The sequence below is a fragment of the Marmota monax genome, unplaced genomic scaffold (assembly GCF_021218885.2).
Source record: "Marmota monax isolate L192 unplaced genomic scaffold, Marmota_monax_Labrador192_F-V1.1 WCK01_AAM20220418_F8-fsc00179, whole genome shotgun sequence".
In the NCBI taxonomy this organism is placed as follows: domain Eukaryota; kingdom Metazoa; phylum Chordata; class Mammalia; order Rodentia; family Sciuridae; genus Marmota; species Marmota monax.
This window is the reverse complement of record NW_026695200.1, coordinates 5,028,734-5,042,217: the sequence shown is the minus strand read 5'-3', so window position 1 is coordinate 5,042,217 and position 13,484 is coordinate 5,028,734.

Genomic DNA, 13,484 nt, shown 5'->3' with positions numbered 1-13,484 from the left:
CAGAATTTTATTGAGGATTTTTGCATCTAGGTTCATTAGAGATATTGGTCTGTAGTTTTCTTTCTTTGAAGTGTCTTTGTCTGGGTTAGGAATCAGGGTGATGTTGGCCTCATAGAATGAATTTGGAAGTTCTCCCTCTTTTTCTATTTCCTGAAATAGCTTGAAAAGTATTGGTATTAGTTCCTCTTTAAAAGTTTTGTAAAATTCTGCTGTATACCCATCCTGTCCTGGGCTTTTCTTAGTTGGTAGTCTTTTGATGGTTTCTTCTATTTCCTCAATTGATATTGGTCTGTTTAGGTTGTCTATATCCTCCTGACTCAATCTGGGCAGATCATATGACTTAAGAAATTTATCGATGCCTTCATTATCTTCTATTTTATTGGAGTATAAGGATTCAAAATAATTTCTGATTATCTTCTGTATTTCTGTAGTGTCTGTTGTGATATTTCCTTTTTCATCCCATATGCTAGTAATTCGAGTTCTCTCTCTTCTTCTCTTTGTTAGCATGGCTAACGGTCTGTAGATTTTATTTATTTTTTCAAAGAACCAACTTTTAGTCTTGTCAATTTTTTCAATTGTTTCTTTTGTTTCGATTTCATTAATTTCAGCTCTGATTTTAATTATTTCTTGCCTTCTACTTCTTTTGCTGTTGTTTTCCTCTTCTTTTTCTAGGATTTTGAGATGAAGTAAGAGATCATTTATTTGTTGGTTTTTTCTTTTTTTTAAGGAATGAACTCAAAGCAATAAATTTTCCTCTTAGAACTGCTTTCAATGTGCCCCCTAGATTCCGATATGTTGTGTTTGTGTTTTCATTTATCTCTAAGAATTTTTTAATTTCCTCCTTGATGTCTTCTATGACCCATTGATCATTCAGTAACCTATTGTTCATTCTCCAAGTGATGCATGATTTTTCCTTCCTTCTTTTATTGTTGAGTTTCAGTTTCATTCCATTATGATCAGATAAGATGCATGGTATTATCTCTACTCCTTTATATTGTCTAAGAGTTGCGCTGTGACATAATATATGATCTATTTTTGAGAAGGATCCATGTGTTGCTGAGAAAAAAGTGTAAATGCTTGATGTTGGGTGGTATATTCTATATATGTCAATTAAGTCTAGGTTGTTAATTGCGTTATTGAGTTCTATAGTTTCCTTTTTCAACTTTTGTTTGGAAGATCTCTCCAGTGGTGAGAGAGGTCTGTTGAAGTCTCCCATGATTATTGTATTGTGGTCTATTAGACTCTTGAACTTGAGAAGAGTTTGATTGATGAACATAGCTGCACCATTGTTTGGGGCATATATATTTATGATTGTTATGTCTTGTTGGTGTATGGTTCCCTTGAGCAGTATGTAGTGTCCCTCTTTATCCCTTTTGATTTACTTTGGCTTGAAATCTATTTTATTTGATATGAGTATGGACACTCCTGCTTGTTTTCGAAGTCCATATGAGTGATATGATTTTTCCCAACCTTTCCCCTTCAGTCTATGTATGTCTTTTCCTATCAAATGCATCTCCTGTAGGCAGCATATTGTTGGGTCTTGTTTTGTGATCCATTCTACTAGACTGTGTCTCTTAATTGGTGAGTTTAAGCCATTAACATTTAGGGTTATTATTGAGATATGGGTTGTTCTTCCAGCCATATTTGTTTATTTATGTTACTAAACATGGTTTGTTTTCCTCTTTGATTATTTTCCCCACTTTACTGTACTACCTCCCACTGTTGGTTTTCATGGTTAATTTCCATTTCCTCTTCCTGTAATGTTTTGCCAAGGATGTTTTGAAGAGATGGTTTTCTAGCTGCAAATTCTTTTAACTTTTGTTTATCGTGGAAGGTTTTAATTTCATCTTCCATCCTGAAGCTTAATTTCGCTGGATACACAATTCTTGGTTGGAACCCATTTTCTTTCAGTGTTTGAAATATGTTATTCCAGGATCTTCTAGCTTTCAGAGTCTGTGTTGAAAGATCAGGTGTTATCCTGATTGGTTTACCCCTGAATGTAATCTGCTTCCTTTCTCTTGTAGCTTTTAAAATTCTCTCCTTATTCTGTATGCTGGGCATCTTCATTATAATGTATCTAGGTGTGGATCTCTTATGATTTTGCACATTCGGCATTCTGTAGGCTTCTAGGATTAGGGATTCTTTCTCATTCTTCAAGTCTGGGAAGTTTTCTCCTATTATTTCATTGAATAGATTGCTCATTCCTTTGGTTTGGACCTCTATACCTTCCTGTATCCCAATGACTCTTAAGTTTGGTCTCTTGATGTAATCCCATATTTCTTGGATGTTCTGCTCATGTCTTCTTAACAGTCTTGCTGAGCTGTCTATGTTTTTTTCAAGTTGAAATACTTTGTCTTCATTGTCTGATTTTCTATCTTCTAAGTGTTCTACTCTGCTGGTAGCATTCTCAATTGAGTTTTTAAGTTGGTTTATTGCTTCCTGAATTTCTAGGATTTCTGTTTGTTTGTTTTTTATAACCTCTATCTCCCTGTATAGTTGATCTTTTGCTTCTTGGATTTGTTTATGTAATTCATTGCTGAAGTGATCTTTCATTGTCCAATTTTGCTGTCTAATGTCTTCCTTGAGACTCCAGATCATCTGAAGCATGTATATCCTGAATTCTTTATCTGACATTCCATCTGCTGCAGCTATTACCTCTTCTAAAGTTGAGTTGACCTGCATTGCTTGTGGTCCTTTCTTTCCTTGTCTTTTCATACTGCTCGCGTTTCTTTCTGCTTGGTGAAACTGTTGTGTTATTGAAATTTTCCCCCTATATATTTATATTGCTCTTGTATAGTTGAAAAGTCTCCCTTGCAGGGGTGGGTGTGGCTGTGCTCCTCCTCCAATTGGGGTGATCTGTCTACCATGTTGACGGGCCGCTGGGCCTGTTCTGCCCTTTGGTCTCAGGTCTGCCTACCTTGCAGGCATGGGCGGTGGCTCTGCTCTGCCCCTCCTCCAATTGTTGTGATGTGTCTACCATGCCCGCGGACCCCTGGGCCTGTTCTGCTGGTCGGTCTCAGGTCTGCCTACCTTGCAGGCGCAGGCGGCGGCTCTGCTCTGCCCCTACTCCAATTGGGGTGATGCGACTACCATGCCGGCGGGCCGCTGGGCCTGTTCTGTCGGTTGGTCGCAGGTCTGCCTACCTTGCGGGCATGGGCAGTGGTTCTGCTCTGCCCCTACTCCGTTTGGGGTGACGTGACTACCATGCTGGCGGGTTGCTGGTCCTGTTCTGGGCACGGCGGCAGCTCTGCTCTGCCCCTCTGGCTTGATGACAAAGTTTTTTGACTCACTTTCTTTACCAGGATACCAACTGTTTCTGTCACTGCTGGTATCGATGAAGTTATCTCCTCCGCCGCTTTCTGATGACATCAGATCTCTGCCATGTTGGTATCCCATGTGAATGGCAGCATTTCATTCCCTTTGCCAGGTGACCAAAGCAACGGGTGGGTCCTGTCCGGCCCTCAGAAGCCCCATCTGAATCCTGTTGCTGTTACTGCCTATGAGGGTTCGGTTGGTATTTACCTCCACAGTATTCAGCAGGACCCGGCCGAGAAGCAGTTTCCATGGGTTCTTTAGCCCTGGGCCAGAGCAGTTCCGGGAGCCAGAATTCGGCTGCTCTTGGCTCGGTGTATGTTCTGATAGGAGCAGGCTCCAAGAAGCAGTTTCCACAGGTTCTTTTGCACTGAGCTTGAGTAATTTGTCTGCGAGATGCAGGCAAATGGCAGCCTGAAATTACCTGTTCTATAACTGAATGAGCTGCGATCATTCGAAAACAGGGACGGTGACATGATATATTTTAAATTAATGCTTCCCTGAGTCTTTTTGAAAAGGTTGAGAGAGTTTCTTCATCCTCCTCTATTACCAGAGAGAGTTTGAAACAACTTAGAGGTTTAGTATGGGTTCTCCTAATCCCTCCAGCACACAGGTCTGAAATACTTATTATTCCAATCTCTCATGTGGCAATCTGAAATCCATTTTGTGTTCTCCCAGGAACTGCCTGTCACCATCTTGAGTGTTTTTTCCCTGAATCCACTTCATTTTGAATTAGTAAGTTCCTTGGGCTTTGCACTACATATAGTTCATCTTCATAGATTTTATCTGCCTGTAAAGAAGCCCGTTTTTCAGTGCTTGAAAGCATTTTGTTTAGAAGCAACATTATATCTTTCCACATTAGGTGAGAAGTTTAGACTGAGCCCACATATACCTCTTTATATTTATCAGGGTCATCTGAGAATCTTCCTCAGTCCGTCTTGATTTATGTTAAGTCACAGAGAAATACATACCTATAGCTAGTGGGTCCTTTTAGGCACCTTCCTATTACTTTGGTATTAAGCAGGGAAGCTGAAATGCATTCCTCTGGGATTTAAGTTCACCTAGGATTTTGAGACTGCTGTAAAACCCTGAATAAGGAGGGCATAAGGGTATGAGAAAGGGCCTTACTCTATTTGATTCTTCTCTAAGAAGAACTGCTTTCCATGGACTTGTTACTGCTGCAAAGAGAGCAGAATTTAGTTTAAATGGATTGCATAATTTGGGGTTATCCCTTCAAGTTAAAAAAAACTTGTATATAGGGTACTTCTAGCCATTTTTTCCTATTTTTCAAAATAATTCAAACTATAAAATTGTATTATAGTTTATACTTCTCTGGAACACCATGAAAGCAGTTCTAAGAGAAAAGTTTGTTGCATGGAGTTCATTCCTTAAAAGAAGAAAAAGTCAACAAGTAAATGACTTGACACTACCTCTCAAAGTCCTAGAAAAAGAAGAAAAAAATCAACACCCCAAACAGTAGAAGACAGGAAATAATTGAAATCGAGCTGAAATCAATGAAATTGAAACAAAACAAACAATTGAAAAAATTGGCAGGACAAAAAATTGGTTACTTGAAAAAATAAATAAAATTGACAGACACTTTGCCATGCTAATGAAAAGAATGAGAAAACTCAAATCACTAACATACATGATGAAAAAGGAATATCACAAAAAATATTACAGAAATACAGAAGATAATTAGGAATTATTTTAAAAAATTGTACTACAATAAAACATAAAATATTGAAGACATTGACAAATTTCTAGAGTTCTATGATTTACCCAAATTTAATCAGGATGATATACACATTTTAAACAGATCAATTTCAAGTGATGAAATAACAGATGCCATTAAAAGTCTACCAAACAAGCCCAGGATTGGATGGATACACAGTTGAGTTCTACAAGATCTTTAAAAAAGAACTAATACCAATACTCTAAAATTTGTTTCATGAAATAGAAAAAGAGGCAGCACTTCCAAACTCATTCTATGAGGCCAATATTACTGTGATTCCAAAACCAGGCAAAGACAAAAAAAAAAAAAAAAAAAAAACACTTCAGAACAATATCTCTAAGGAACATAGATGCAAAAATTCTCAATAAAATTCTGGCAAGTCAAATACAAAAACATATCAAAAAGATTGTGCACCACAATCAATGGGACTCATCCCAGAGATGCAAGGTTGGTTCAGCATACAGAAATCAATAAATGTAATTCATCACATCAGTAGACTTAAAGATAAAAATTATATGATCATCTCAATAGATGCAGAAAAAACATTTGACAAAATACAGCACCCATTTATGTTCAAAACACTAAAAAATCTTGGGATAACAGGAAAATATCTCAACATCATAAAGGCTATCTATGCTAAGCCGCAGGCTAACATCAATTGAAATGGAGAAAAGTTGAAGGCATCCCCTCTAATAACTGGCATAAGACAGGGATGCCCTCTTTCACCACTTCTATTCAACATACTTCATGAAACACTGGACAGAGCAATTAGATGAAAAAAATTAAAGGGATACACATAGGAAAAGAAGAACTCAAATTGGCATTATTTTCTGATGACATAATTCTATACCTGGAAGACCCTAAAAATTCCACTACAAAACTCCTAGAACTAGTAAATGAATTCAGAAAAGTAGCAGGATATAAAATCAATACCCATAAATCAAAGGCATTTCTGTATATCAGTGACAAATCCTCGAAAAGGTAAATGAGGAAAACTACCCCATTTTCAATAGCTTCAAATACAATAAAATACTTGGGAATGAACTTAACAAAAGAGATGAAAGATCTATATAACAAAAATTACAGAACCCTAAAGAAATAAATAAATAAAACCTTAGAAGATAGAAAGATTTACCTTGCTCTTGGATAGACAGAAGTAATTTTGTCAAAATGACCATACTTGCACTATACAGAATTTAATGTAATTCTGACCAAAATTCCAATGACATTCCTCATAGAAATAGGAAAAGCAGTCATGAAATTCATCTGGAAAAATAAGGGACCCAGAACAGCTAAAGCACTCCTTAGCTGGAAGAGTGAAGCAGGTGGCATCTCTATATCAGAACTTAAACTATACTATAGAGCAATAATAACAAAAACAATATGGCATTGGCACCAAAACAGATTGGTAGACCAATGATACAGAATAGAGGACACAGAGACTAACCCATAAAATTACAATTATCTTATATTAGACAAAGGTGTCCAGAGCATGCATTTTAGAAAAGATAGCCTCTTCAACAAATGGTGCTGGGAAAACTGGAAATCCATATGCAACAAAATGAAATAAAACCCTATCTCTCACCATGCACAAAACTCAATTCAAAATGGATCAAGGACCTAGAAATACAACCAGAGACCCTACGGCAAATAGAAAAAAAAGTAGGCCCTAATCTCGATCATGTGGATTAGGCCCCAACTTCCTTAATAAGACTCCCATGGCACAAGAATTAAAATCAAGAATCAATAAATGAGATGAACTCAAACTAAAAAGTTTCTTCTCAGCAAAAGAAACAATTTGTGATGTGAATAGAGAACCTACATCATGGAAGCAAATCTTTACCCCTCACACTTTAGACAGATCACTAATCTCCAGGGTATATAAAGAACTCCAAAAGCTAAACACCAAAAAAATGCAAGGAACCCAATCAATAAATGGGCCAAGGATCTGAACAGACACTTCTCATCAAAAAATGTATGATTAATCAACTAATACATGAAAAAATGTTCATCATCACTAGCAATAAGAGAAATGCAAATCAAAACCACTCTTAAGATTTCATCTCACTGCAGTCAGAATGGCAGCTATTATGCATGCAAAGTGATAAGTGTTGGCAAGGATGTGGGAAAAAAGGTACACTCATACACTGCTGGTGGGACTGCAAATTTTTGCAGCCAATATGGAAAGCAGTATGGAGATTCCTTGAGAAATTGGGAATGGAACCACCATTTGACCTAGCTATCCCTCTCTTTGGTTTATACCCAAAGGACTTAAAAACAGAGACACAGCCACATCAATGTTTATAGCAGCACAATTCACAACAGCTAAACTCTGGAGCCAAACTAGATGCCCTTCAGTTGATGAATGGATTAAAAAATGTGGTATATATACACAATGAAATTTTACTCAGCAATATAAGAGAATAAAATCATGGCATTAACAGGTAAATGGATGGAGTTAGAGAATATAATGCTAAGTGATGTTAGCTGATCCCCACAAATGCTAAATTTTTTCTTTGATATAAGGAGGCTGATTCATAGTGGGATTGGGAGCTGAAGAACAGGAGGAATCGCCGAACTCTAGATACAGCACAAGGGTTGGAGGGGAAGGGAGAGTGCATGGGGTAATTAACGATGGTGAAATGTGATGATCACTACTATCCAAACTACATGTATGAAGACACGAATTGGTGTGAATATACTATGTATACAACCAAAGATATGAAAAATTGTTCTCTACATATGTAATAAGATTTATAATGCATTCTTCTGTCATATATAAATAAAATAAATAAATAATAAAATTGTCTAACTGTAAAATTGTATTAGAGTTTATACTTCCCTCAGGTGGACATTTCCCCCAATCTTTCAGTTGCTACTCAGGCCAAGATTGTGTACAGAAAAATATTGGTCTCCTCTTCCTCAAGAACTATAGATTCAAAAAGTTTCAATGATTTAATATGCATCTTAAAGGAGAAGTTGTGCCATATGTGTATTACTAATCTGGATGGCAAAGGGGTAAGAAGGTGTCACTGCCATTACTTCATTGTCTCAACCAGATGGAGGCAGCCTTCAATTCCTTGTTGGTATCAAAGCAATTGATGAATTGGCTTGAGGCGTGATGATTGAATTATTTGTTTTAACTGATGCAAAATATGTAATTTCCTGTGATTCTCAAAATGTGATAAACTGAGTTTTGAGATCTGTCAGTTGGAATAGTTGCTCTTACCAACATGAAATATTTCCTGTAAACCTCAAATCATGAATGACAGTATTGAGGCCTGGGTCAATATTGAGTAGAGCTGATTGGATAATTCCTCTTCCAAACGCAAGACACAAGTTTCTTTTCCCTGTGTTGTTTCCCTCTTAAAAGTGGAAACCTTGGTTTGTCTGTACTGCATCTACCCCTGTTTGGATTATAATGTTTTTCATTTGATGGTTTTACCATCATCCAAAGGAAAACACATAGGGTTTGTTTGGAAACTTAGTGAATGGAAACTTTTTTGTGGGTGGGTGCTCACCAGAGACAATGTAGAGTTTGGGTCATGAAAGGTGCTCCAGGATGTGAAAATTCTGCTTAAATTTATTTATGGGTCCTTTTGAATCAGTTCAGGTTCAGAGAGGTGTAAGAAGACAGAACTTACATGTTTTTTTTTGTTTTTGTTTTTGTTTTTGTTTTTGTCATGCTTGTGAGAGAGAGAATAGAGGAAAATGGACTATTTGCCTTAGTTGGTTGCTTCTTTCCCCAAGATCTCAAAATCAGACTAAGACTTTGTCTCAGTTTCACACATATATTTGGTGAGGATGCCTTCCTCCTTTGGGGCAAGTCAGTCTGAAAGTGCATGAAAGAAGCAGTCACTTGAACTAAACTGTGAATGTCTTTTGAGCTTCATAGGGAGAAGCTGAAGCATAGCTTGGCCAACCTTTCTCTGTCAAGGATGAAGGGGTTTGAGCATACCTCATTCAGTAAGCTGTCACCCATGCCTTTTGACTGGCTGCTGCATTCTCCACTTTTTTCTATTTCTTTTTTCTTTCTTTCTTTCTTTCTTTCTATTTTTCTGTCCCAGGGATTGAATCCAGGGGCACATAATGACTAAGTCACATCCCCAGCCTTTTTTCTGTATTATATTTAGAGTCAGGGTCCTGCTCATTTGCTTGGGACCTCACTAAATCACTGAGGCTAGTTTTGAACTTGCAATGCCCCTGTCCTGACCTCCTGAGCAGCTTGGATTAAAGACATGTCTCACCATGCCTAGCTTACATTTTCCATTTTTTACTGGCCAAAAGGTGCCCAGTACTTTTGACAGAGATGTTTCTAAAGGAATAAAAAACCGCACAAAAGCAATAGTTTTCTTGGTCCAATTCACTTACCCTTCGAAAGTGGCCCCATGTTGAGTGGTCAAAGTTGAAACCAGAGTTTTGAGATGAAATTTTAGTCTGCTTCTGCTTGCGAGCAAAGCTAGAGTTTCTCTCCTTCTGCATGAAGGTGAGGTCTGCATAAGATACAGGCCTCTTCATCTGAGAAACATTACAACACTCTATGGTGGGCTGTGCCTTGCAATGTTTTATCTACACATCACAGCAGCTCACAATCAATTTTTCCTTCTTCCTGGTTCTTATCTCATAAAATCAAAGAATGAATTCCACAGACTAATATGAGTGAGTATAGCCATGGGGTTTATGGAAGAACAGAAACAGGACTATTGCCATACAAGAGGGTACAGGACAACAGGTTTTCTCTAAACATTGAAAGTGCTAACCTAGGGATATATGTAGAATGAATATATATATATATATATATATATATATATATATATATATATATACATACATATTCACTGCTATTGTTCCAACCTTATGGTAATTGGTGTTTAGAAATGTATTAAAACTATTGGTCAATTCTTGAGTCCCAAATTTCATTCAAGTCTATTTCACTTCCAGTTTCTTGGGACAACTCAGAAAGCAGGACCTGAGTTCCTTGAATGGGTCTGCAGTGCTATATGGAGTGGGCTTCATTAGTAGGAATCTATGCAATGCCCAGTCCTGGACACTGGGGAATCAGAGGTCAATGTGCCTGAGCACTCTCTTGCTTGTGTGATGGCATGCTGTACCTCAAGCCTGCTGTGCCTGTAAGGTCGGCTCCATGCTTACTTTTCAGCAAGCATTCTTACTCACCTGGGCCTCCACTCTGCTGCTCCACTACACCAAACTTACACTGCTGTTTTTCAGCAGGGACCAGTAGGTCATCTGCATGACTGGGCAGCCAGGGAACCATGTCATTAGAAACACATGTGCAGCCTTAAGATAACTGTCCAATGTCTACTCTGATACCTGTAAAACTAATGACTGCCTATATAGGAAAGGTCAATTCAGCATATAACATCAACACCAGTGATAGAAACAAAAACATCAACTAGGTCACACACTAAAGGTCAGATGTTTCTCATATCATCCAAGATATTAATAATAACAACCTGAGTGGGTAGGAATTACATAAAATATATAATTTTATACAGATGGGGGATGTTTGGAGAAAGTATTTCACTAGAGGTATGTCTTTGGGGTTTATAATATGTCTCCAGAGAGTGGAGCTCTCTGCTGATGATTCCATGACCTGAGCTGCTCTCTTCCTCCCACACTTCTGCCATGATGTTCTGTGTAGCCTCATGCCCAGGACTACAAAGTTGGGCATATAAAGACTGAGACTTCTGAAATTGTAAGCCAAGTAAAATTGTTCTTTAATTATTGACAGGACTTTGGGAGACAGTAATAAAAGGCACGATAAAACAGATGTTTGTACTGAGAGGAAGGTTGTTGCTCTGATTAATCTGGATATATGGTTCAGAAGCTGTTGAATTGTGTTTGTGGGTAAAGAAAGTTCAAAAGGTTTAGAGTATAAATTTTAAAAGTTTAGAACATTGTAAGTAGTGATATATGGGTGATTGGGTGTTCAAAAAACTGAAATACTGATAGGATTGTAGACAGTAATAACTGGGCTCCTGAGGATTTAGAGGAGCAGGAGGGCTCTATTGGAAATTGTACTATAGGCCATTCATGTCATATTTAGGTTAAAAAGTTGCCCATATCCTGATATTTTCTGTGAGGCTAAAGTTAAATGTGTTGAATTGACTAATGTGGTGGGGGAAATTTCAAGGCAGCACAGAATTTCGGGAATGATATGAATATTGGTGGTGGATTTTAACTAAGTTTACTGTGGTAATAAGGAGACCAAAGCAGAGAAGAAGAAATTTGGAAAAACAGAAGACTGGCCAGAAAATTGTGAGTAAAACTAGCACTAAGAAAGTTGTCATTGTCACAGATATTACAGCTGCTGAAGAGATACTGCTAAGTATGCTAACCAGAAAAAAATAGGAAATACAGCTCGAGGGGATCTGAGAAATTGGAAAGACAACACCCATTACAGACTCAAGGACACAAAAGTAAAATTACTTAAAAAGTTAAACATGGGGTAATCTTATTTCAGAGGCTGCTGCAGTCATGCTCCAACAATTCTGGCTAATGTTTGAGATGAAGGCAGAACTTGCCATTAAATATGTGGTGCTGGTTCCACATGATTGAACGACACTGGAGTTATGGATCATGGAAGTCTCCACCCATATTTCAAAGAAAGGCCTTGAAGGTTAGGCAAATTGCAATAGGATCAGAATGCCTGTGGGCTACCCCTGAGAGAATGATGCATGAGGTTGTGAGAAGGAATAAAAAATGTAGCTGACATTAAGAGATGTTACTTAAGTGGTATGTCTTTCAAAAAATGTTCAAAAATTAATCAGAAACAAACCAAGAAAAGGCCAGGTGGCCTGCAACCATCAAGGCCCTAGGGAAGGAGTTACATGAGCTCTTTGGAGAGAACATCACAAACCATGTGTTCCAGAGGCTGGACCTGAAGCTATAGGACTTATTTGCACAGCTGCATTTCAGTCTTTCTTTGTTCCCAACTCTTCTTTCTATGTCAATTTTACTCATTTGTGGAGTGGAAATGTTTACTCTGTCATTTTGTACTGGCTACAAGTAACCTGCTTTTGATTTATTTATTTATTGTTTTTTGGGATACATGACTATAGGGTGTATTTTGACATATTATACACACATGAAATGTAACCCATTTCAATCTTGATTTCATTCTCATGGTTGTACATGATGTGGAATTACACTAGTCATGTATTCATATTTGAGAATAGGAAAGTTAAGTCTGATTCATTCTACTATTTTTCCTATTCCCATACCATTTCATTTCCTTTTATTCCCCTAGTCTAATATAACAAACCTCTATATTTCCGCACCCTGCCATCCCTCGTAATGAGTTTGCAACTACATACCAGAGAGAACGTTTTTCCTTTGTTTTTTGGGGGGGAACTGGCTTATTTCACTTAGCATGATATCTCCAGCTCCTTCCATTTACTGGCCAATGCCATAATTTCATCCTTTTTTGTGGCTGAGAAATATTCTATTGGGTATATATACCACATTTCTTTATCCATTTATCACTGAAGGGCACTTAGTTTGGTCCCATAGTTTATCTATTTTGAATTGAGTTTCCATAAACATTGAGGTGTCCATATCATTATAGTATGCTCATATTAAATCCTTTGGGTACAAGCTGAGGACTGGGGTAAATGGATCAAAGGTTGGTTCCATTCTAAGTTTTCTAAGGAGTCTCCATACTGTTTTCCAGAGTGGTTCCACCAATTTTCAGTCCCTAAAGCAATGTATGAGTGACCATTTTGCCACACATCCTTGAAAACATTTATTGTTGCTTGTATTCTTGATAATTGATATTCTGACAGGAGTCAAATGGAAGCTTAGTGTACTTTTGATTTGCATTTCTCTAATTGCTAGAGATGTTGAAGATTTTTCAATACATATTTTGACCATTTATATTTCTTCTTCTGTGAAGAGCCTGTTATGTTTCTTTGCTCATTTTTTGATTGGGTTATTTGTTATTTTGTTGTTAAGTTTTTTTGAGTTTTGTGAGTACTGTAGATTAATGATGTATCTGAGGTGCAGGTGGCAAAAGTTTTCTTCCAATCTGTAGACTCTCTCTTCATGTTCTTGATTTTTTGGTTGCTGTGAAGAAAATTTTTAGTTTGATGCCATTACATTTATTGATGTTTGATTTTATTTCTTGTGATTTAGGTGTCTAGTTGAAGAAGTCTGTTCCTGAGCTGACATGATGAACAGTTAAAACAAACTTGTATCCCTGGGATGAATCCCACTTGATCATGTTCCATGATCTTTTTAAATATGTTTTTGTATGTGATGTGTCAGGATTTTATTAAGAATTTTTTTTCATTTATGTTCATCAGGGATATTGGCCTGAAATTCTTTTCCCTTGATGTGTCCTTGTCTGGATTTGTTATCAGGGTGGTATTGGCTTCATAGAATAAGTTTGGAAGGGATCCTTCCTTTTAGTCAACTT